Source organism: Canis lupus, chromosome 1 (genome assembly GCF_003254725.2).
Source record: "Canis lupus dingo isolate Sandy chromosome 1, ASM325472v2, whole genome shotgun sequence".
Classification (NCBI taxonomy): Eukaryota; Metazoa; Chordata; class Mammalia; order Carnivora; family Canidae; genus Canis; species Canis lupus.
The window spans coordinates 72,489,450-72,514,467 of record NC_064243.1 but is presented as its reverse complement, the minus strand read 5'-3'; the positions used below and the strand labels follow the sequence as shown (position 1 = coordinate 72,514,467).

The 25,018-nt window shown below is 45.8% G+C and overlaps 1 protein-coding gene and 1 long non-coding RNA gene across 3 annotated transcripts in view; one reads left to right on the top strand and one right to left on the bottom strand.

Annotated features, from left to right (window-relative positions):
* DAPK1 (death associated protein kinase 1) overlaps positions 1–25,018 on the top strand; it is a 169,862-nt gene that overhangs the window by 6,086 nt on the left and 138,758 nt on the right. The window lies entirely within an intron of this gene.
* On the bottom strand, positions 4,431–7,653 carry LOC125756030 (uncharacterized). Its single transcript, XR_007413891.1, has 3 exons — positions 7,571–7,653; positions 6,964–7,222; positions 4,431–4,669 (listed from the first exon to the last, which is right to left on the bottom strand). It is a non-coding gene; the product is annotated as an uncharacterized LOC125756030 (long non-coding RNA).

Below are 25,018 nucleotides of genomic sequence, written 5' to 3'. Positions count from 1 at the left end.
GCCTGTACTTTACCCAGCCACTTGGGAACCCAGGCCCCATGACATTGGCTGCCCCTGCAAAGCCATGGAAAACACACTGTAGGCTTACAGAGATGGCTGCTCAAATTAATTTCAGTCATTACCTATGAGGGTTATATCAGGAGAGATGACAGTGTCAACATGTCCTCTTACCTCCTAACAAAGTTGTGGCCTTTTAAAGGCAAAGACCATTTCCTCCTTGGTGGAGCAGGGCATCTGGGTGGAGAGACACGAATGTGGATACCCCTGGAGGTGTATGGTGGGGGGGAGGCCTGAGCCCTGTGAACTACAAGGTCAGTTACATGGTCTGACCTCTTCAAAGACCCTCTGTCTCCTGCAGGGAAATGTGTTGTGAACTTTCACCCTCAATTCTAGCCAGCTGCTCTGTGTACCTAGGTTAACCAGGCGTTTTGTATAAATGCAATAAAACATGAATTTAGTAGAAACTTATTCCTGATCATGAGGCAAAGAAGCTGCTTATTGGTGGAGAGGTGCTTGCCTTGGTGAAGGGCAGCCAAAGGCCCCTCGACACCCAGACCTGGAAGAAGCTGGAGGGATCAGTGGGTCCTTCCTTCTCATTTCATCTAGTCGGTGCTTAGACAGGTCAGGTGTCTCAAGCAGCTAGTAGTAAGTAGCAGGAGGTGGACCCCAAACCTTGGCCAGGCCTGCTTCGAATGTTCTTTACAATAGTTAGGATTTGGCAATTTTTCTTTTTCAGAAACTAGAGGACGCTGATATTTAAGGGAGGTGATTTGGCAGCCAGCTAATGCCAGTCCATTTTAAGATCTGCCCCGGAGGGGTGGTGAGGAACAGCTAGGGGTCCCTTCACTGAAGCTTTTATTCTGCCTGAAGCCAGAGGCTTACTGAGCTCCGGAGTCTCCTGGGCATATTCCTGCATGCAGAAACTTCTTTCCTTTTCCCAGTGGCTCGTGCCCCATGGTTGTGAATGATGTTAGTGTGTGGCACAGTTTGACCCAACTACCAAAGTTAATAGTTCAGCTTTTTAGAAAGTTCACAGGACACTCTTATTATTATTTAACCTTTGAGTAATGTAGTGTATACGAGTCATGGCTCTGCCCGGTGGGCCATCCCCTCAATAATACGCGGTTTCTTATTTCATTAAGTGGCACTGGTCTGTCTGCTTTAGAGCGGCTGTGTCATTGAGGCTTTATGTGGAAGGTAATACTTAATTGTTTACCTTCAGTTTATTGAGGTAAATTATCACAACCAGAAAGCATCATCTCTCAGCCTTGAAAGAGATGATATGACAGTATAATTAATTATAGTAACTTCAATTTATCACTTTGTTAACATTCTAAATGAATTCCTTTAAATGTGCAATTAGGAGAGAGGAGGAAAAAGAATTGCCATTCGGTTTTTCTATAATATCTAACTAAATGAGACGAGAACACTTGGGTCTGACTAGTAAGTCTTTCTTAGGTGAACCAAAAAGTGCTGTAGCCGTCTCTAGGTTTACCTTTTACAACGAAAACATCTAAAACCTAACATGGTTTGTGTCTTGTTTTCAATCCCGGTCCAAAACCAAACCAAACCAAACCAAACCAAACCAGTCACGTGCTAGTAACGAGTCTCTGGCAGTAGGTTGACCAGTGTGATCCTTGGTGACTCTGGTTGATCACTTCTCTTTTAGGTGATGTTATAAGCTAGTGTGGCTTTCCGGATCACACTGTGGTCACTTAAACATAATACTGCCTCTGCCTGAGAAGTGACCATGGATCTTACCTCTCTGTCCTCCGACATTTTGAGTGTGAGCTTGAGGGATTTTATTCAGTAACCTAATGTATATTCAGAGGTGTCAGGAGAGGAGGTGGGGTGGATATGGTTGATTTTTTTTTTTCTGTTTATAAACATGTTCAACTTTGGATGAGGACATAATGTGTGAGCAAGTGAATGCCAGGAGCTGCTCATCTCTGGTGTTTGAAAAGTTTATATTGATGGTGCTTATGTTCGTAAGCCTGGTGGTTTTTGGCTGGGAAATTTGGTGGTGAATGTGGCCTCTCTTTTGGGATACACTTTCTGTCAAAGCTACCTAATTATTCTTATTTAGATCTAATGGGATGAACGAGGCTGGTTTATCTCAACTACAGTGAATATTGTGAGGTGTTCGCCAGCAAGGAATGAGCTAATTTCCATTCTTTCCCGTTGCTCACTAGTTCTTTCTGCAGCTTGCCATTTCCTGCCTTTGAAGCCATGCACACTTGACCTTTGTAACTGAAAAAGGGGTTTTGAGACCTTACTTCAATCTTCCATGCTCCCTTTTGAGGCCCTCGAGGATAGAGTTTTCCAGTTGAAAAATAAATGTAGGGAAAATCATCACTGCCCCTTTTTTCGATCTATCATGGAAAGGATTGGCTTTTCCTCTGAGCTGCACGTCTGTCTGTGGCCAGGCTGTGTGTGCAGAAGGTAAGGTGACTTAGGTGAGGTGAGGAACAGCAGCAGAAGGATCTGTGGGGACAGAGACAGAGTGGTTGGGGGTGGGAGAGACCAGTAGTTGGAGCCGGCAAGTCCTCAGCTTCCCGCCCTCCTTTGAGAGGTTGCTTTGCCTCCTCTGTGCAGAGCTCCGTGTTTCTTTCTCTCTTTTGCCATCTGTGGTTACTGGGTAAGCAGTGTGTGTGTCTCTGGGAAAGTGATGGAAAAGGCCACAACCCTGCGAGTGTAGTTTTTAATAGGCTGAGAGTTACAAGCTGCTTCACTTTACCACCACCACCAACCACCACCAACAGGCTCAGCTAGGTAGTGCAGGTACACGGGCCCTGTTGAGAATAGACTTCTACCAGCTGACTGCCAATGTCGGAGATGCTGAATCGCACAGGTTACACAGAGGAGCTGTCTGTAGAAATTTGGTAAGCAAGACCCAAAACAAAAACGCTGAGAAGTCACTTGCTGCCCTACAGATACCACTTTATTGGTGCGTAACTCAGTATAATTGAAAGCAGAGCCTGCTCGGGGTTTCTGCCAGCCACCTGGGATGTGCATGTGCAACATCGTCTCTCTAAATATTGTCTTTGCCACTCAGAGTGTCTGGGATCACCATGCGAACTGCTATGGTGGAGCCAGGAACGTCTACTGAGTTTGTCCTCTGGGGTTGCGTCTGGATGGTCACGAGGGTGCGCCCTGCACCCTGCAGGGTGTGAGGCCCCGCTCCTGCCCGCCCACTGCACCCGAGGCCATGCTCACTTGAGGCACTTCTCTCCTTTTTGCTCACCTGTCATCCCCTCTGGCTGGTAGCCTATAAAGTGACTGCTTGGGATCCTCTTCTTGGCGTTTCTTTGCCTGTAATTCAAATGAGCTTCGGGATAGCTGGGAGATGCACACCGCTTTCCCACGTAGCAGCGATGAGGCCTGGCTCTGAGCACCATCATGTATTTTCCCTCACGTAGAGCTTCCGGCAGCTGATTCAGGGGCTTGGGAGAGGAAGTGATTTAGTACAAGTGGAATATTTTTTCCAGGATGAAGTTTTATCAGGCCTCTCTCCCCGCCCCTCCTTTGGCGCAGAGGCAGCAGGGCTTGGCAGATAGAGTGGTGCACGGGCAAGCAAGCCCCGGGGTGGTGTGCGTGGAAGCACGACGTGCCCTGGTTTCACTAGATGTGATTCAGGTGTGGAATGAGTATGTCCTGTTTTCTGGATATTGCTAATGAGTGGGGACCACCCTCTTAGGTCTCATCTTCAGAAGCAATGTTCTCTCTTTGATGAAGACAGTTTTTAAAAATTATCTATATTAGAGAGAAGTCATAACCTGGAGAAAATAGGAAGTGATCGAAAATGGGTAAATAGGAAGTGACCCGGCCCTTCTCATTCCACGCCTTCTGTGGAGCAGGTCCCTGGCTATTCCACCAGTAAGGCTGCCTCTCTTAGTTTTTGTGTTCCTTAACAATTTGGAATGAAGAAGTGGCCACTTTGTGTACTTTTGCAGTTGGCTTATGCACATGATTCGTGGGTCTCCCTATAGACTATGCCTTTCCTGAGAGTAGAGAACACAGCTTCATGTGTCTCTTCCATTGGGTGGGATTAAGCTTAACACACAGTAGGCCTTGTTTATTTCCCTTGGGAAGGTACATGTGCAGAAATTAGATTATGGTTCAGAGCTTTGGACCCAGAGCCCTGATTCTACAATACACTAGCTATTACTTTGAGAAACTCACTTAATTTTTGTGAGACTCACTTTTTTTCACCCGTTAGTTAAATGGGGATATGATCATACCTATCCCACATGTTGGTTATGAGGTTGTATAGAATGTGTGTGAAGTACTTGGTCCAGTACCAGGCACACAGTAAACTCTTGAGAAATGGTGGCTGGTTAAGATGGAGAGAGTGAGAGGGAAAACGAGGCAGGGAGGGGGTGGGGACTGTCTAACACGCTTCTTAATTTATGTGACAGAACCCTACCTTGCCTGCACTCATTCCTCCTCTCCCTGCTCAGGTTCCGGCTTGGACATCTAGGACATTCCATCCTTCCATCCTTACCCCTTCTCTTCTCCTTTCTTCTCTACCTTTGGCTGGGCTCATTCTGCTGAGTTCGACTTTGTTCATCTGCTCCGTCCTTGTAGGTGTGCGTGCCTCCCCCTGGGTCCATGGGCTGGACTCCCTCAGTGAGTCTGCCTCATGGTGTGGTAGATGGTCTTCGAGGTCCTGAGAAACAAGTTAGGAATTTAGCTGTGTATTCAAAAGTAGGTTGGGACGCCTGGGTGGCTCAGTGGTTGAGCGCCCGCCTTCGGCCCAGGGTGTAATCCTGGAGTCCCAGGATCGAGTCCCACATCGGGCTCTCTGCATGGAGCCTGTTTCTCCTTCTGCCTATGTCTCTGCCTCTCGCACTTTCTCTTTCTCCGTGTGTGTGTGTGTGTGTGTGTGTGTGTGTGTGTGTGTGATGAATAAACAAAATCTTAAAAACAAAACAAAAGTAGGCTGCTGGGGATAAGATGCCATCTTGAAAGTCCATCCAGGGGCACCTGGGTGGCTCAGTCAGTTAAGCATCTGCCTTGGCTCAGGTCATGATCCCAGGGTCCTGCCATCAAGCCCTGTGTTGGGCTTCTTGCTCAGCGGGGAGTCTGCCTCTCCCTACCACTGTACTTCTCGCCTCCCCCTGCTGGTGCTATCCCTCTCTCTCTCTTGAATAAATAAATAAAATCTTGAAAGAAAGAAAAGAAAGAAAGAAACAAAGAAAGAAAGAAAAAGAAAAGAAAGAAAAGAAAGAAAAAAGTCTACCTAGATGCCAAGGAAAGAGGGAGGGGGAAGCTTTTGTTAAGGAGGGCCTATTAAGATGGGAAGAGATGTGCCCAGGGCAGCCAGGGCTACTGCACAACAACCAGGCATCCCCTGCTCAGGGCTGCTCCGAGGACCAGCCCTCCTGGCTTCATTGGGCTCCCCGGACACGTCAGCATGCAGATTCAGCTTTCGTGTGGGTTTCCTTTAGTTCCTGAAAAGCCGATTTCATTTTTCTAGCTGCTTTTTAAGTTACAAATTGTCTTAAGCATCCAGACAAGACCCTGGGAATTTGATCAGAGACACAGACCACTGATTTTTGCCTCAGATCTTTATGGGAAAAGTGGTCTGAAATGAGCCTGCAAGCCCCTGAGCTCCTGACCAAGATGAGCTCGCTGCAGAGCACAAGACCTCTGGCGGGTCCGAGCCTCCATTCAGCTCTGACACGTACTGATTTAAGATGTGAAAATGAGTGTTTGGTCAAGCCCACATGGCCTGTGCCAAGAAAAGCCTATTAGGTTGGTGGCTGAAAGACTGAATTGTTAGGACTTACTTAATGGCCAGGAGGCCCTGCCAGCTGCTGTGAGTGAGGGCCCACTTACATGTTTGAGTGCCCATCCTTGTTCCCCTGGGCCGGGGTCTCGTTGATGCAGAGAACATGGCTGCGACATGAGAGGTCTCTTTAGAAGGACACTTCCTAATTCTTCAGGCCCACTGATGGATAGCTTGAGTTCATAGAAGTGACATTAGATGCTCACAGATTTGAAAAGGAAAATGATTGGAAGCTAGAAGGTGAGTTCAGGTGAAATATCTCCTCCTCCGCAAGGAGTGGCACAGCTAACTGTAAACAGGCACCGTACACAGACCGGTAAACACTACTTTCATGGGAGCCATACTATCTGGTTGTCACTTATTCCTTCGTCCAGGCTGGTTGGACATGTAATGACCCAGCACCAGATGAGGTGTTTGGCAGGACTCTTTTATCTCAACACTTTTCTTTTTTCTTTTTCTTTCTTTTTTTTTTAAAGATGTTATTTATTTATTCATGACAGAGAGAGAGAGAGAGAGGCAGAGACACAGGCAGAAGGAGAGGGAGAGAAGCAGGCTCCATGCAGGGAGCCCAACGCAGGACCCGATCCTGGATCTCCAGGATCACACCCCAAGCCAAAGGCGGCGCCAAACCGCTGAGCCACCGGGGCTGCACTCAAACACATTTCTTTTCTTTTCTTTTTTTTTTTTTCTCAAACACATTTCTAACCACGTGTGGTAGACAGACTTTATACAGCCAATGATAATTGAAAACTCAAGAAGGGAGAGAAACCAAGGATGGAAACCTGTTTCTGGAGTTTGGGCAGGGAGAAGTCGCTCTGACCTAGAGGGGTCATTGATTTTTTTTCATTCATTTATTCAGATTCTTGTGGGGACATAAAAATGTAAGCAGGTGGGTGCCTGAGTGGATATGTGTGTGTGTCTCTATCCATATGTTCCCCTGGAAGAAAGTGGAAATCGGGAGTGAAGCAGGAGACGAGGAAACAGATTTACTGGGTACTCATCTAGACCAGGGGCTGGATGTAGATGTTGTTCTCCACATTTTACAGATCAGAAAACTGAGGTTCATAAAGACATCGGTGTTGGCTGGTGTATATGGAATGGCAGAGGCGACCGTTGGATACCCAGACTGCTAACCCGCGTCTGGAAATTGGGCTGTGGGGTGTGCAGCTCACTTTGTGTCCTGTTCCTTGGTCACTGTCTCGGAAGGGATGCTTAAAGAACTTGACAACATCCAGTGTAGCGCCAGCTCCTTTGATGTGTTCAGTGCAGGTTTCCTTTGTTCCTTCTACACCTGGCATGTCTCAGCTTCGGCAGTAATGACAGTTTGGTGGGGTGCTTTGTGGGGGGGTGCCGTCTGGTACGTGGTGGGATGTTTAGCAGCATCCCTCACCTCTGCCCACTGGATGCCAGCAGCACCCTCCATCCCCCAACCTGTGACAACCAGAAATGTCTGCAGACATTGTTAGATGTCTGCTGAGGGCCGCCCCCCTCCCCACCGCCCATTGAGAATGACTGGGCTCCCGCATCAAATCAAGACAGGGAAGTGCTGAGTAACAGGCTTGAGGGCTGGAACTGGTGGTTGGCAAACAGGATCCTGCACCCAGTGGGCAAAGAAGACATCCTTGAAGGAAGCTCTTGAAATTGGTGTTCTGAGCTGGGGAATGAATAGAGCGGGTGGCCAGGTGGCTTGATCAGGGGGTCTGGGGCAGGTGCTGTCTGACGTCCTGTTCTAGAAGTGGATGGGTCTGCTGTGTCCCAGAGGCCTGGGGTGGGACTCACAGTGAGTGAGACCTAGAGAGGCTCCCAGTCAGACTTCCAGATGTCTCTCCCCTGGGCGTGGGAGGTACCATGGCTAAGATCTTGGTTTCTGCTGTGCCCCACCCTGCTGACCAGGCTACTGTGAGTCATAGCTAGGCTCCTGTTGCTGCCTGACCCTGGTCCACCCTACTCTCTCCCAAGGGTGGCATTCTGCTCCTGTCTTGATGACTCTGTTTTTAACCTGCGTAATAGGTAGTTACTTTTTTTTTTTTTAATATACTGATTGCTAATTTTAAGTAAAAGCTAGAGACCTCCTACCTTTTATTCTCTTTTCATTTTTTTAGCTCCTAGTTTCTGCCTCTCTAGCAGAGTGGATGGTATGGCACGCTGTGTGACTGTGTGGCTGTGGGGAGCCCATATGGCTTAGTGAGGCCTCACCGATCCCTTCCTTCTGGCAGGGCTTTAAGGGTAGAAGGTGAGGTCTGGAAGACCCAGGCAGGAGGTGTGAAGAGTGCTGTGCATTGTCCCCCAGCAACCTGGGGACAGGGTACTTGTATAGAAGTCACCTGGGGAAGCTTGCCAGAGACGGAGTGTGTGAGAGGAGCCAGGTTTGGGCAGTGTTGTGTAAAAGGGAGATGTGTCAGCCCAGGGTGCTGGCAGGAAGCAGGTTCACTAACAAGGGTTCAGGCGAAGGTTTTGGGATGGCCAGGTACTCACTGATACAGCTGAGGCTGAGCTGGAGCCCCCAGGGAGAGCTGCCTGCACCTGCCATGTCAGGGAAGAAACAGCCCGATGTCTCTCTCCTTCCCTCCACCCTCCTGCCAGGGCCTCCGGTTAACCACCTGCGGGGAGACACAGTGGTGCAGTATATGGGGGGCAGCCTCCTGCTTGGGCAGAGAAGAATGAAGAATGCCCTGGGGGTGCAGGGTGGAGATGGATGGATGGACTGGGTGGAGGATAATCACGAGAGGGACATCGATTGGTGGCAGAAGTGGGTGTGCAGGTTGCTGTTTCCTCTGTCGTGCAGGTGGTTGGAACATGTGGGACCTTCCTCTCCCCTCTGGGTGTAGGTTTATAGTCCCTCTCCCCCAGGGGGTCACCCTGAGCACCCCGCTTCAAAGTGATGCCCTCCTCTCACAAACTTCTGGGGCAGATCCTCTGTGGCACAGCCATACGACATTCAGACTCCCTGTCTTTGTGTTGCTGGTTATCTGCACGCACGGGGTATGTGTGTGTGTGTGTGTGTGTGTGTGTGTGTGTGTGTGTGTTCCCTGGACTGTAAGCCCTTCAAGATGTCATCGTTCTTTTGTTCCCAGCATCTTGCAAGAAGGTATTCCTGGAATATCTGTTGTTGGACGATCAGTTCCTGAAATGGTCACACAGACTCCTGAGTTATGAAGGTGGACAAATAATCACTAACAAGTTCCTCAGGTGCTTGGGGTAACACTGAGCAGTGCCAGCCCTGTAAGGGTCCCCATATCACACCACCACCTGCAGGGGAGGACGTGGACAGAACGGCTGTGTGTAGTGATGTTGTCCCCAAACTCTGCTGGTACTTTTGAACATGTCAGGTATTCTCAGTGTTGTGTATGTTTCAAGTGTGGGGGTGAGAGTGAAGTGTGGTTGATCCCATTCTAGTCACAGCAAGGGGGCTAGATCGTGCAGGCAGTGGGTGCCAGGTCCCGATCGGTCCCGGGTCACAGCCATGCGGAGCCGGGACTAGCCTGTATGGCACAGCTGCTTGCGCTGGAGTGATTGCACTGTGAGGGTGGACTGCTGAGGGACTTGGTGTGCAACCTCCTCGCCGTCTGCAGTTGCCCTGCTGTCAGTTCTGTCACATTTGTTCTCTTTTTAAAATAATGCTTGAAAATTGGGGCTTCGAAGAGGAAAAAGGAAGTCTTAACAGAGAATCAGCTTCTTCCTCAGTAGATTTTAATTGATTCTAGTATGTGTAGAAAGGTGTAGCATGTGTTCTGGGATAGGGTTTAATTATGGTTTAAAATTAGTTCTCCAGGAAGTGCTTGCAATCACACTCAGAGAGGAGAAACGGCAGTTCTGGTGGGATTGTGTAAAGGCTTGATGGGGAGACAGGCATTGGTCGCATGAGTCTCCTCCCTGCTTGGGGCCAGTAGCGGGCTGGCTGGGCAGGGCCTGTGAAAGCACCCGAGGGTGACCCCTCAGCCACCCTTGGGCACACAGGGGCAGGGGCAGCTGGAGACAGTGTCTAGCCCTTGTTCCTGGGATTGCACTTCCTTGGCAGCAGTAAACATGACAGGCAAGAAGACAGGTGCCCGAAAGCCAAGGGGAAGGTTGTCATGAGCAGGTATTTTCAAGTCAGCCACTGTGGAGTGGGAAGAGTCAGGGTAGTGGTAACAACTGGATTTCAACTTTATTGCTCCTCATCAACCCTTGAAGGTAGGTAGGAAGTGTTTAGCTCTTAGAAATTGAGAGACAGCTCAAGGCAGCAGAGTTCAGGTCAGCAGTGGTTGAAACATGAGCTTGTGTGTACGTGCATACATACGTGTGCATATGATATATGCATACATGGATGTGTCTACACGTGCACACATGTATTATAAACTTGATGGATATGAAGGATGTCTAACACACAATTTTACAAATAGTAAAATATGCATCCTGTATTGGAAATTCCATATAGCCGAGTTGAGTCTCACAGAACGCTCTCCTTGATGTTTGCCTCTGCTGACCTGTGGTCGACAGTGTTGTGACACATGAAGTTGCAAACCTGTCTGCTAATTCTTTTCCCAATAAATTTTTCACCATCAAATCTGACATGTGATCTCCTGGTGGACTCTCTCTCATCCTTGTACAAATTATATTCATTGAACTCAGCTGTTTTTCACCTTCACCCCCAGTTGCAGTCGTGCTATCTTGTTAGCTTTCAGCGTCATCGCGAGGATCAAGACGTTGTCTGACGCTCCGTGATTTAACGGTGTCTGTGGTTAACATGCAGCTGTCCAGACCCCTGCAAAGTGAACAGGGAGCTCTCCTGAGCTGGCAAAGGCGGGCTGGAGCACTTTCCCTAGTCCATTGTTAAAATCTAGAAAGGAGGTGCTTGTCTCTTTTACTCCGTTCCCAGGATGATGCTGAATGTCTGGTTAGATATTCAGAAAGTACTGGTAGCAAGAGAGAGTGAGGTTTCCAAACTGGAGCTGGGAGCCAGTTCGTGAGAACTGGCTGTACCCCGTTATTTTTGGCAGGCAAGAGGAAACTCAGGAAAGAAGGGGCTCCAGAACCAGAGGCGGTGTCCACTTTCAGGACCGCTGGCAGAGCCCTGCCCTCTGGTGGGATGTCAGCCCTCGAACAGTGTGAGACCAACAGGAAGGGAGAAGGCAGCCTCTCCTTTTGTGTCTCTTTCTTCCAGCTTCATGTAAGCTGACATTTTTCTTCTTCTAGGAAAGGGAAGGCCTTCTCGTCTGGCAGGGTGGTGACTTCTGGTAGTCATCAGTAGCCAGTGGGGATGACGAGTCATGGGGAACAGGAGAGTTATAGCCCTGTCTTCTGGAGCAGGTGGTGCCTTCACATGGCACAGAAGTCAAAGAGTCTGGGCAGGAAGACATAGCCCCTGTCTCTCTGTCTTCCAGGCACCAGCAACTCAGCTTCTTGGGATCCATCCAGACAGTCTCTGCACATTTAAGTCAATAAACGTATAAATATTTTCATGTTTTTTACTGAAATGGTATCATGCTGTTCATTTTGTTCTGCACTGTTTTTTCCTTTTTTTTTTTAACCTCACAACATCTCGAAATCATTCTGTTCCTATACAAAAAGAAATGCCTCTTTCCGTTCTCTGGGTTTACCATAATTTGTTTAACTCTTGCCCAATCTATGAACTTTTAGGGATCTTTCCTAATGCTTGTATTACAAATAATTCTGCAACGAATACCTTTGTGTAAAATGTTATAGTTATTTATAGGATAATTTCCAGGAAGTGGAATTGCTGGATCAAAGGTGATCAGCCCTTGTCATTCTGGTAGATATTGCCAGGTTGTTCTTTTTAACTACCCAGCCGCCCATAATCGAAAGCCAATCTCTCTAGTGTCTTCCATAACTGTTGGGTTCTTGCCACTTTGTTGAGTATGGTTTCATTAATTTTTAAATATGAATGAGTGTAAGCTGCTTTTCATGAGTTTAAGAATTGTTTTTGTTTGCTGTGAACTTTCAGTACATACTGTTTGCTCACTTTTCTTTTCCTTTTTTAAAGGATTTTATTTATTTGACAGGAAGAGAGAGAACGCAAAAGAGAGAGCACAAGTAGGGGGAATGGCAGGCAGAGGGAGAAGAAGCAGGTTCTCTCCTGAGTAGGGAGCCCAACATGGCTAGATCCCAGGACTCTGGGATCACAACCTGAGCCAAAGGCAGTTGCCCTACTGAGCTACCCAGGCGCCCCTATTTGCTCTTTTTTTTAATTTGCTCATTTTTAAATAGCTTTGTAGACCTCTATTAATTTATAGGGACTCTTTATGTATGAAAAATAGCTTTCAGGGGTGCTTCAGTGATTCAGTCAGTTAAGTGTCGGACTCTTGATTTTGGCCCAGGTCATGACCTCAGGGTCATGAAATCGAGCTTTGGGTTGGGCTCTGCACTGGCTGTGGAGTCTGCTTAAGATTCTTTCTCCCTTTGTGCCTCCCCTCAGAAAAATAACTTTCTGTCTATGATGTGATTTGTACATATTTTTTCTAGACTATTATTTGTCTTTTGACTTTGTCTCTAGTGTTTTTCCTCCCATGGATACATGTTTGTATTGTGGTACAATTCCATAAAGTAACACTTTCCATTTTAACCATTTTTAGATGTGCAGGTCATTAAGTGCATTCACATTGATTGTGCACCATCCTACTGTCCAGCTCCAGAACTTTTTTTATCATCTCAAATGGATGTTTTTTCAACATGTCAAATTTTATCAAACTGTTTTTTTCATCTTTTGTGGTTTTTGTGTCATGGTTAAAAAGTCCTTTTCCACTTTGAGTTTTTTTTTCCACTTTGAGTTTATTAATAAATAATCTTTCTTGTTTTCTGTAGTACTTTTGTGGTGTTTTACTTAAATTTAAAGGCATGATCCATCAGGAATTCATTTGGATATAAAGTATGAGGTATGGTTGCAGATATATTTTTTCCAGATAGTGAACACTTTGATTGCCATTTGGTCATCAAACATGGTTTAAGGACAAGCTGGATTCAACTTGGCGGGGGGAGCAGGGGTGTCTGGCACCTCAGTAGCTATGGGGAAACAGTAAAGAAGCCATTTCCAACAGTCCATGTAAACTGGGGGGGGGGGGGCTTCTGAAATGAGCCTGACCTAGATTGAGGAAATCTCATTCTAGGAAAACATGAGCTCCTGGGTATTTATGTTTGCTAACTTCAAATAGAATAACAGACATGCTCATCAGTACTTTGTCTGAACTTGCTGAAAGACGGTCTATTTGTACTGCTGCTGACACAGTCGGATAGGATCTGTACAGCACACAGGATAGAACTTCCTGTCTCTCAGGCGAGGACGAGCGCTTCATGCCCTGCCACAGGCACTGAAGGAGGCTAGGGAGGGACAGGCATCAGGGCTGAAATGCAGCGCATGCTCAGGGGCCTCTGCCAGGAAGAGGGGGGCACCTGTTTGTAATTCCCCAAGAGGCTGCAAATAGGCCAGAGGTGTCCTGACACTAGCAGCCAGTCTCCTGAGTCTCTAGACCCACCAGCAACTATCCTCCAGGATATGTCCTCCCAGGCTCCTGGAGAGGAGCATCCAGGAGCACCCCAGCATTCCAGCTGTGCTGGGCTGCTGAGCCCCCCACCCTCAGGGTAGGTGGCAGGGCTGGGGCGTCAGAGCCCCCAGGTTGGTTTTCTCAGGTGGCTGGCAACAGAGACATTATTTCTGTGTGTTCCATGAGGTGGGGTAGGAAAGGTTGGGAAGCCTTGAATTTGCATCTTTCTCAGAAGCCTGAGGTGGAGCCAGGGTGGGTTCCCTGCCAGAAGCACCTGCTCAAGGAATTCCAGGGGACACCAGTTACAATACATTCATATCCCAAACAACATGACTGGTATGTCCTGTGGTTTTCCCAGGCCCACCTTTTATCCTGTGGTAGCCTGTGGGTGGCCCTATAAAACCATTGGGTTGGAGGAGTATGTCTTTCTGTGTGGGTGGGAGTTCTAGGACTTTCTGCATCTCTATTTTTCACTGTGCCCAGCTCAGAAATGAGCTGAACTAATGAATGACCAAATGCCAAGTTCTAAAACCAAGCAGAGGTATTTCTTTTGTTAAGGCAGCTGTGTCTAGGTTGAGGGCTTCTGGTCTACCTCTTCTTCGGTATGTTTTCATCTCTTCTCTCCAAGCGCTCTCCAAGATCTGGTACTATGGCTGCTCTGCTCATTGCCCAGCTGTCTACCCACTGTGCCAGGCATCCCTAGAAGCTTGCATGTATGAGAACCTTAGTTTCCTTGTTGCTCTCACCATGGGATGAGAAATCGGTCATTCTGAAGGACATGACCAGTCAGTTGAGCCATTGCTATACAGACAGATGTACGTTTCTTTTGAAATATTAAAATGAGATTTACCTGGAAACGTTAAATATTTAACTTCTTTGTTGAGTTTTGCTTTTTTTCCCTGGATTACGAGATTTTTTTTTCCCCAGGTATAATTTGCATGCAGTGGCATTACACTTGCTATCGAGCAGTTCTAGGAGTTTTCACAAATCCATGTTGTCATGTGACTTCTAGCATAGTCAGAATATGCACTTGTTCCCTTGTCTCCCCAAATTCTCTTGTGCCCCTTGAGCTAGCACCCTGCCTCCCCACGGCATCTGGCAGCCACTCATCAATTTTCTGTTCCCATGGTCTCATTTCTGAGAATGACATAGGAATGGAGTCATGGTGTCTATGTCTTTTAAGTCTGGCTAGCATAGTGTGTTTGAGATGCATCTGTGTTGCTGGGATAGCATTCATCCCCTTTCATCATTAAGCAGTATTCTGTGGGATGAGTATGCCATAGTGTATCTATTCACCAGGATGAAGGATATCCACAGGATTCCAGTGTATGACTGGCATTTTGACTCTTTCCATCTGTTAGTGGGTGGGAGGATTTCTAGAGAATCACTGTGGTACTAATCAATTATGTTTGGTATCTTTCTTCAGGGTAAGGTTTTTTGGCCAGCATCCCCCAAGACACCTTCTATAATTGTGCATTGAATGGTCCTTTAAGATGATGGTGGTGGTAGTGGTGTCCCCATGCCCAAGTCTAGTTGACACTTCCCCACTCAGCCATCTTTAATTATTGTCTACTGCTCTCTCTCATGAGTGACATACCTTCTTTGATGTTGAGGCCAATTAGAAATGTTATAAAAGTGTTTCTCTGAAAACCCGGAACCCACACTAGACCATCTCCATATTTGTTTTCTACTTCAAAGACAGTGGAGAATAGTTTGACACAATTTCTTTCCTTTAGGACAGGAGATGGCTCTTAGCAGTGGGGCCAGGGAAGAGGGGACAGAAAGAACCCCCTGATTACATCAGTCTCGGGCAGCCTGGGGAACTGGACACCTGAAGGGTTGGAGGGCCAATGATGTTAGCTGTCTCTGATTATTTAGCTGATGGAAACAGAATTCTGTAAACACTCTATGAGAGCAAAGCCTGGAATACGGCTGTACAGTCCAGGGAGGAGAACTGGTGTCTGCACACTTCACTGACAGGTTGTGTCATTTCGAGCGACCCTCTGCCTCTTTAGGTGATGGTCTCCCTAGTGGCTGAAAACATCCCAGGAGTGGCATTGAGGAAACTTGGCCTTGGATCGTGACATTGTCATCTTTAGCATTGTGTATATTTATTTCAATTTATCTTTGTTAGGATGAGGGGCTTGGAGAGGATGGGCCCTGGGGATCTCTGACACTGATCTCACCCTCTTCAGATTCCAGGATATCGTTGCTCTTTGCACCTGCTGGGTCTGTGAGTCTAGAAACAGCAGCGTGGTGCCTCAGGGATGTCATGCTGCCCTCACTGCTCACGCGGTGTCTGAGGGTGATTGTGCTTTGTCGTGGGACATGCTGAGCTGGCCGAGCCGAGCCGCCCTGGAGAGTGCAGGTTGAGCAGGCCGCAGCCCAGGTGAGATTCAGGGGAAACTTTGCTGACTCCAAGCCTGGAAGGAAGGCAGTCTGACAAGATTGCTAAGGACGTTAAAGCCCATATGTCAATGTGCATGCAATATTGTCTTCCGCTAGCAAATACATCGAAACACAAACCTAGTGTTTGTGTTACCAAACATGGAGCTTCCTTTTGAGCCTTTAGTGGCTGCATTATTGGGACTTCCCTCAGGTGGTTATTTCACATCCTCCTTTTCTTGCGAGTGACATTTTAAAATACTTCTCCTTTGAAGCACACATATTAGGCCAGGCTTTGCATGTTAGGCCAGGAGAAAAGCCGAGAAGGAAATGAGATCTTTTGGTGAAGATCTTATCTGTAAGGGATCATTTGCCAACCAGAGTGCAGAAATCACTCATCCTCCTTCCCTGCTGCATTCCTAGTGACTTTGAAATGGAAAGTCAGATTTCAGATGTCTCCCTGTTGCCCTGGCGTATCCCCACACTACTTCACACTCTTGCAGGCACAGGTAGTTTGAATCCCATGCATGGATATATGTGGCCAGCTTTGCACAGAGCATGCTGGTAGTTCTGGTACTGACGTGCGGTGTAAGACTAACGTCCTTGCTTAGGCACTCACCTAAGTTAGACTTTCGAGAATGTCAATGTGCCTGAGCATTTCAACGCTTTGTCCCTTGAGAAGCCTGTCATTAGAAGATGTTGTCTGTTCCTTCTTCCCTGTGTGCTCTCCCCACGGAGCTACACACTGGCCCCCACCTCTTTTAGCCATTGCTCAGATGTCACTTTCTCAGTGAAGCCCAACTTTACTGCCCTCTGAAAAAATCTGCTCTCACTCCGCATTGCACACCATTTTCTGCCCTACTTTCCCCCCAGCACTTAGCACTTCCTAGCATGCTATTGACATAGCCTATCTTGTCTTTCAGAAAGTTAAGGGCGTTGTTTATTGTGCGACTCTTTCATCTGAGATCTGTGTTTTATTCCAGGTCTCTTGAACAATGTCTGACACACCATAGGTTAGGGAGTGAAGTTAGGGAGTGAAGGAACGCATGCTTGAGAGGATACATAGCACAGTTCTTGGGTTATTTAGTTTGCTTTCATTTCTTGACTGCAAAGCCGGAGGGAAGGCACAGGTTACATTGGAGGAGACCAAGCTTTATTTATTTACTTATTATTATTTTTAAAGACTTTATTTATTTATTCATGAGAGAGAGAGAGAGGGGCAGAGACACAGGCAGAGGGAGAAGCAGACTCCTTGCGGGGAGCTTGGTGTGGGACTTGATCCCAGGACCCCACGATCACGACCTGAGCCAGAGGCAAGTGTTCAACTGCTGAGCCACCCAGGTGCCCCCGGAGACAGAGCTTTAAAGTTCATGGGTGCAGCCTACATCCTTTTTACTGCAGGCCTGACTGCCTTGAGGCTGCCTAGAGCAAAGAAGTGTTCAGCCCCATCAGGCTCAGGCTGGCCCAGGAGAGCCCAGGAGGAGAGCTCTTGGTCGCCTGGCCCTCCCTACAGGTCAGGCTCTCTCTGTTGTGCTGGGATCTGGTCCCTGCTGTAAATCTCCTTTTTTGTCACCTCTGGCCTTTTAAGTTTAGGGTTTCAGGAGAAATGTTGGTGTGGGGAGTATCTGATGGTTCCCTAACTTCTCAGAACCTCTGCTTTCTCATCTGCAAACCAAAGATGGAGAGAACTGCTTTAGACATCTGTGAAGGTTACATCAGAGAATCCCCATCAGTTCTTAATGCAGCGCTATGCTTGATTTTGAAGCTCCCCCCCACTCCCACCCCACTATCATCTGGTAATTAGAATTAAAAAGCATAGCCTGATCTTGTCCCCCTCTTTTCCCTAACAAGAAGCTGTTTGGTTTTTCTCATGTTCTGTGTAATTATTACATCTACCACAACATATGCCATAGCAACACAGCTTTTTCTGGGATGTGAGAAGTAAGCTGAACATGGAGTCCATCACTTTGAGGTGGTGTCAGCAGTCCAGAGCAAGAGTGCAGAGCTCTTGAAACTGTTGACATCAGCCCCAGAGACACTGTGTTGTCAGCCCTGGTTATATCGTCAGTGTATGCCTTCAGTCCTTCACAGGGTAGCTTGATTTTAAATGTGCAGGTTGGTTTCAAGTTTGTACAATTTATATGAAGAGCGTTAACAATCTCAGTCCCTCTGAGGGTCAAATGATGTCTACTTTGCTGGACATTTTGAAATTGGAAGAGAAAGTCTGTATTCTGCTGCGTGCACTCCATTTTTGCCTTAATAATTCATGGATGAAAAGTTCTTTAATCCACTGCACTTCTTCTAAAATTCTGGAATAATTCTCCTCTGTCTGAGGGATAGTAATTTGGCTCTTTTAAAAAGATGAACGTGCTATTTAATTTTTAAACCAGTCTTCAATGTGGTCTATGTGTACAATGGAATATTACTCAGCCATTAGAAACGACAAATACCTACCATTTGCTTCAACGTGGATGGAACTGGAGGGTATTATGCTGAGTGAAGTAAGTCAATCGGAGAAGGACAAACATTATATGTTCTCATTCACTGGGGGAATATAAAAAATAGAGAAAGGGAATAAAGGGGAAAGGAGAAAAAATGAGTGGGAAATATCAGAAAGGGAGACAGAACATAAAGACTCCTAACTTTGGGAAACGAACTAGAGGTGGTGGAAGGGGAGGTGAGCGGGGGGGGGTTGGGGGTGACTGGGTGACGGGCACTGAGGTGGGCACTTGACGGGATGAGCACTGGGTGTTATTCTATATGTTGGCAAATTGAACACCAGTAAAAAATAAATTTATAAAGAAAAACTAAACCGGTCTTCATGTGAATTCTGATGTTTTGGGACAGTCTGAATGAGCCAATTTCCCTTTATGTCAGCTGGGTTTAGGTGGTGCCACATGAAAAGGATGTGCTGAGGGAAGCCTCCTCGTGGCAGGTGGGAACAGACATCCAAGGAAATCCCCAGGGGCCCTTTTAAAGGTCAACATCGCTGGAACAAAGTAGTCATTGGGGCCAGACCAGTGACCTCTTCATATTCATGCAGATCTCCCCTTCAAAGGAGGTTTTTAAGTAATTTCCTTCCCCCAGGGGGCTTGGAGCAGCTGTGAGCCAAGGATTAGCATCAGGCCTTTTAAAAATAGAGAGTAATGAATTTAAGAAATGCTTATCCTTTGGAAAGTGAAGTAGAGCCATGGGTATGTTTTAAAGTATCCATCCATCCTTCCATCCTTCCACCCCTCTCTCAAAGACAAAGCAGAGTGAAGAAGGTAGGAGAGCCAGAAACAGAGGGAGACAGATGGGGAGGGTGGTGCATTTATGGGAAGAGTGACGGTGGGGAGGAGAGGGAAAGAAAGAGACTCTGTCAAACACATTATCTAGGGAAAAAATGGTTTGCCCTTCTCACGTTGCACGCAGTGGGTTAGGTGCAGCGCTTCTCCACTGCGGTGGCTCTGGGCCTGCCTGCCGATGCCTGACGCCCGTGTGCACGGCCCCGGGGGAGCCTCTGCCCCTCGCCCACTGCCCCGCCACCCTCCCGCCTCGTTCAAGAAGGAGCAACATCTAAAAACAGGCCTGATTTTTCCCTCTGGGCTCTCCTGCCTTTTGTTTGCAGAGCATGGATTACTTTGTTTTTTTTTTCATAAATTTATTTTTTATTGGTATTCAGTTTGCCAACATACAGAATAACACCCAGTGCTCATCCCGTCAAGTGCCCACCTCAGTTTGTAATTGGGGAAGCAGCACGAGGGGGCGTCCCAGGGTGAGACCATCAAAAGGCTTCAGGGATGAGTGTGTGTGTGTGCTCACATCTCCCCTGGAGAGTGACCCAGGACTAGGCATGGATGCAGGAGAGGGCCCCCTCAGTTTGACGCTGAGGAAGCACCCCTGTCCAGCAGAGGGGAGGAAGCCTCTCTGGATTTCTTGCAGGGACTGCCCACCCCCCCGCAGGCCGTACTCCGCCTTGTCCCCCATGGCCTATGGGAATGTGGACACTGAGGATGGACACACTGAGGATGGAGGAAGAGCAGGTGCCTGAGAAAGACTGTCAGCCCAGAGAAATCCCCACAGACTGTCTTATTTAGGCAGCTTTCCTCCTGCACTCCCATGAGCTGATGTAGGTAATGCTGAGCGTTTTCAGGGCCGCCGCTCTTGGTTTTCCTTTTGCGGGATACCACCGTTCACGGTGCATCCCCAAACAGGCCTTGGTGCCCAGGTAAGCCTGCTCCCTTTCCGGCCAAATTACGGTTCATAACACCTTTGATCCTCTCCTGTCGGTGAGCGCTAGGTACCGGGATTCCCTGCTGTCAGACAGGGGCCAGAGTCCCATGTTGACATCAGGGGTCAAAAAGAATGACTCTGAGGCCCAGTCTAGTCCACTGCCTTCTTTGTATGGCCCATGTGCTGAGAACGGTTTTCACATTTTCAGATAATTGGGGGGAAAAAAATCATAAGAGCGGTAGTATACTGTGATCTATAAAGATTATACGAGATTCAGATGTTAGTGCCTATAAATAAAGTTTTATTGGAACACAGCCACACTCATTTTTTAACAGTTGGTCTATGACTGCTCTCATATTATAGGAGCAGAGTTGAGTAGTTGGGACAGAGTCCTGGAGCCCTGAATGGTGAAAATAATTTAGTTTCTACCCATTACAGAAGAAGTTTGCCAATCCATGGCTTATGTCACTGGGCGAGACACGCCTGATACACGGTACCATTAGCCTGTGCTGATTTTGTTAACATTAAGTTAATTCCATTCATATGATAATGTAACAGTTTTTATTTTGGTAACACTTGTCATACCCCTTATAAGAATCTAAAAAAATGCTAGTCAATGAAAGAATGTCTAACCTCTTGAATACACATTACCAGGCATCTATAATTTTTGATGCTTTCAGAGAAAAACAAAATCTCATCTCTCCTTTACTACTCTCTTCTTTTCTTCTAGCATGTTCTGAAAATTCTCAAATATACAGAGAAGTTAGTAGTCGAGAAGTTTTCAGTGGGTACCAGTATGCCACCACCTACATTCTACAACTGCTAACATTTTGCTTTATTTTATCTATCACATATCTCTATTTTTCCAGCTCATTTTTGGTGCGTTTCAAAATCAGTGGTAGATGCTACTACATTTGAACCATGGGTTACTTTTATTTCCACTGTTGGCCAGGCGTAGCCCAAAGGATGTGGAATAGTTGTACTCCCTGAATGGAAGAAGAGGGAAGCGTTAATAGCAGCTGGGAGCAAAAGAAAAATATAATGTAATTATAGCCTGGGTTTAAAAAAAATATATGTGTGTCCATATGTATGCACAGGCACATTATAAAATTTTGTATCTATGTGTGTGTATATCTTTATATTAAATAAAAGAAGATGGTCAATAAAGCAGTGGAGTTCAGGGGAGCAGATTCAGGGGCAGCTGCTGGGAGAGAACTGTACCAGGCAGTGTTCGGACACCAGGGCAGTGTTGGGAAATTAAAGCTGTCACAGTCCCTCCTTGTGCATTTCCTGTTTCTGGCCAGGCTGTGTGGCTTCACCAGGGCAGCCTTGGGTCTTTTGCCCTTTGCCGGTAAATCCTGGAGAGAAGCTTGAGCTCAGAGCAGTTGTGTTGTGGCTTCCTGAACCCATTTGGCTTCCCTCCAAGAGAGTCTCCTAGGAGGCAGGGAGAAGGGGCAGGAGATGTGGCCTCTGGGTGAGCCTGGTCCCTGGGAAAAATGTTTGAAATCCATTAGGCAGCCTGTTACCTCAAGGGCCAGTGAGGAACCTTTCCTTATCAGAGAGTCTTTTTATGACAGGAACAGTTTATCCTTAATTGACCCAGTGTGTTCATCATTTTCTTCCAGCTGTTCTGAGAGTTTCCGTCCCTGAGGCCTATTTAAACGCACGCTTGTGTAGTGCTTTACAATTTTTAAAGCATTTTTCATTGGAAGTATTGGCCCGCTCTAAGGTCCCATGGACATTATTATCCAAATTTCTTAAGGAAATTTTTTAAAAAAGATTTTATTTATTCATGAGAGACACACCGAGAGAGGCAGAGACACAGGCAGAGGGAGAAACAGGCTCCCTGCGGGGAGCCCAATGTGGGACTCCATTCCAAGACCCCAGGATCACTCCCGGGCAGAAGGCAGATGCTCAACCACTGAGCCACCCAGGTGCTCCTTTAAGGGAATTAAAAAAAAAATTTGCAAACTGCTTTGAATTTAGGGGGAAAAATAGGTCATAAACACTGGGTCCTATTTATCTGTAAATATGTACTGTACTATTTTGGCACTTGTTTGTTTTTCTGTTTCAAGGCTACAGTGCTGCTCAACTAGTTTGGCTTGGAAGATTTTTGTTTTTTGTTTTTGGGAGTTTTTAAATTGACAGTCTTTGCTGCACTTCCACCACCCCCCCTGCCCCGAATACTTGTTCCTAAGGGCAAGCGTACCATGTTGGTGAATTTATTTATTTTTTATTTTTTATTTTTTTCATGTTGGTGAATTTAAAGATCACATTGGCTTTATTCAACAATCTGTGAACGGGGCAGCATCCCATCTAACAATAGAAAGGAGCTCTGCTGAGCTGTAGAAATGGAAAGTTTTTTAAAGAGGAAAGGGGACCGAAACAAGAAATTATTAGTAAGGAATGCATTGTTTCAGGCAAGGTCACCTTCCTAAGGGGAATAGATGGGGGTCTCTTGTGTGGAGTATCTCACCAGTGCTGACTAGCTAATTCCACGTTAACTGGTTAAAGATTACATTCCCTGGGACCCCTGGTGGCTCAGTGGTTGAGCATCTGCCTTTGGCTCAGGGCGTGATCCAGGGGTCCTGGGGTCGAGTACCCCTGCATCCAGCTCCCCTCATGGGGCCTGCTTCTCCCTCTGCCTGTCTCTGTGTGTCTCTCATGAATGAATAAATAAAAATCTTTTTTTTAAAAAAAGATTACATTCCCAAGGGATTGAATCTGCAGTTAGGTTAGGTTTTAAGCCTTGGTTTGCTGCTGTGAGGCTTGGCACAAGAGACTCCATTTGGGTCTTGCTGTCTCCTTTTTAACAGACATTTCATTGGATCTTCCAAGGCCCTTAACCAGTGGTGATCCCACTTGGTAAAATGCTTACTTTCCAATGAGTTTATTTTGAGTTATTGGGAGGATGCCTTAGCTTTGATTCCATTTCTGACTCAGGATCAGCAAAAACAACTTGAGGCACACTCTGTGTTCTTGTTGGTAGGTACTGTTGCGGACAAGTAAAATACTTTCCTGTTGGGTACCCTTATTTAAAAGTGTGTTTGTTCTTTCTTGATTTATCTTCTATAATTGATTAAATTTGTACAAATGCATTAATATGAAAGAAAACTTTTTTAGAAGGCAGGTTATTCAGAAGTTTAAAGAATAAGTAAAAGTACTTCCTGAAATCAAACCATACTGCAGAGCTATTGTGATCTCAACAGTATGGTGCTGGCATAACAATACATACACAAATCATTGGAACAGCATGGGGAAGCCAGAAATAAACCTTCATGTTTATGGTAAGTTTTCAGTGAATGAGGCAATGGGAAAGGACACTCTCTTCAGTAAATGGTGCTGGGAAAACTGGACAGCCACATAAAAGAGAATGAGACTAGATCTTTTATGCTATGCACGAAAATCAACTCAAAATGAATGAAAGACTGGAGTGTCAGACCTAAGACCTAAGACACCCAGAAGAAAACATAGGTGGTAAGGATCTTGACATGGATCTTGGCTGTGATTCTTTTCATTTGACACCAAAAGCAAAAATAATTAAGTAGGACTACATCAAATTAAAAAGAAAAGGCAATCTAAGGAATGAGAGGGAATATTTACAAATCATATTTCTGATACCCAAAATATATAAAGAACTCCTATAACTTAATAACAAAAAACAATCCAATTAAAAAATGGGCTGAAGAACTGAATAGACCTATTTTTAGAGAAGACATACAGATGGCCAACAGGTAAATGAAACGGTGCCCAGTGTCACTTGTCATCAGGAAAATGCAAATCAAAACCACAATGAAAAATCACCTCACACCTGTTAGAATGGTTATTATCAGAAAGATAGATAACAAGTGTTGGCAAGGATGTGGCTAAAAGGGAACCTATGTGCACTGTTGGTGGGAATGAAGATTGGTTTGGCCACTAGAAAACAGTATGGAGATTCCTCAGAAAATTAAAAATAGGACTGCCATATGACCCAGCAATTCCACTTCTGGGTATGTATCCATAGGAAACAAAAATAGGATATCAAAGAGATATATGCACACCTGTGTTTACTACAGCATTATTCAAAGTAGCTGAGGTATGGAAACAGCCTAAGTTGTTGGATGAATGAATAAAGAAGTGGTATATATAGTTGACTCCTGAACAACGCGGTGGTTAGGGGCCCTTACCTCTCATGTAGTCAGAAATTTCCACATAAGTGGTGCCTGGGTGGCACAGTTGGTTAAGTGTCTGACTCTTGGTTTCAGCTCAGGTCATGATCTCAGGGTCATGGGATTGAACCCTGTGTCAGGCTCTGTGCTCAGTGAGGAGTCTGCTTGAGATTCTCCCTCCCCCGCCCACCCCTCCTGATTGGGTTCTCTCTCTTGAAAGTAAATACATTTTTTAAAAATATAAATAAGTAAATAAATAAATAAATAAATCTTTAACAAAAAAGAAATTTCCATATAACTTCCGACTTTTTAAGACAAAAAGTTGACTTTTTCGACTTTTTCAAAAAGTTTTTACGTAAAAACTTAAATATTAGTAGCCTACTTTTGACTGGTATCCTTACTGATAACATGAACAGTCGGTTAACACAATATTTTGTGTGTTATACATATGATATGGTGTATTCTTATAATAAAGTAAGCTAGGAGAAAAAAACGATAAAATCATAAGAGAATATATTTACCGTACGGAACTGATATTTATTGAAAAGAAATCCTCATGTAAGTGGACCCATGCAGTTCAAACCTGTATTGTTTATATATGTGAATATTATACGTATCTGAATGAATATTGTTCAGCCGTGGGAAAGAAGGAAATCTTGACATTTGCAACAACATGGATAAAACTTGAGGGCATTATGCTGAGTGAAATAAACCAGACACGGAAAGACAAATACTGCATCGTATCACTTATATGTGGAATCTTAAAAAAAAAAAAAAAAAAAAGAAGAAGAAGAAGTTAAAATTATAGAAACAGAGTAGAAAAGAGCTACCAGAGGCTGGGGGGTGGGGGGAAATAGGGAGAGGTTGGTAAAAGGGTGTAAACATTAGGCTGTAAGATGAAAAAGGTGTATTGTATAATTGACATTTGCTAAGAAAGAACCTAAATGTTCTCATATACACACAAACAAGAAAAATAAGTAAAAACTATTGATCAGTTC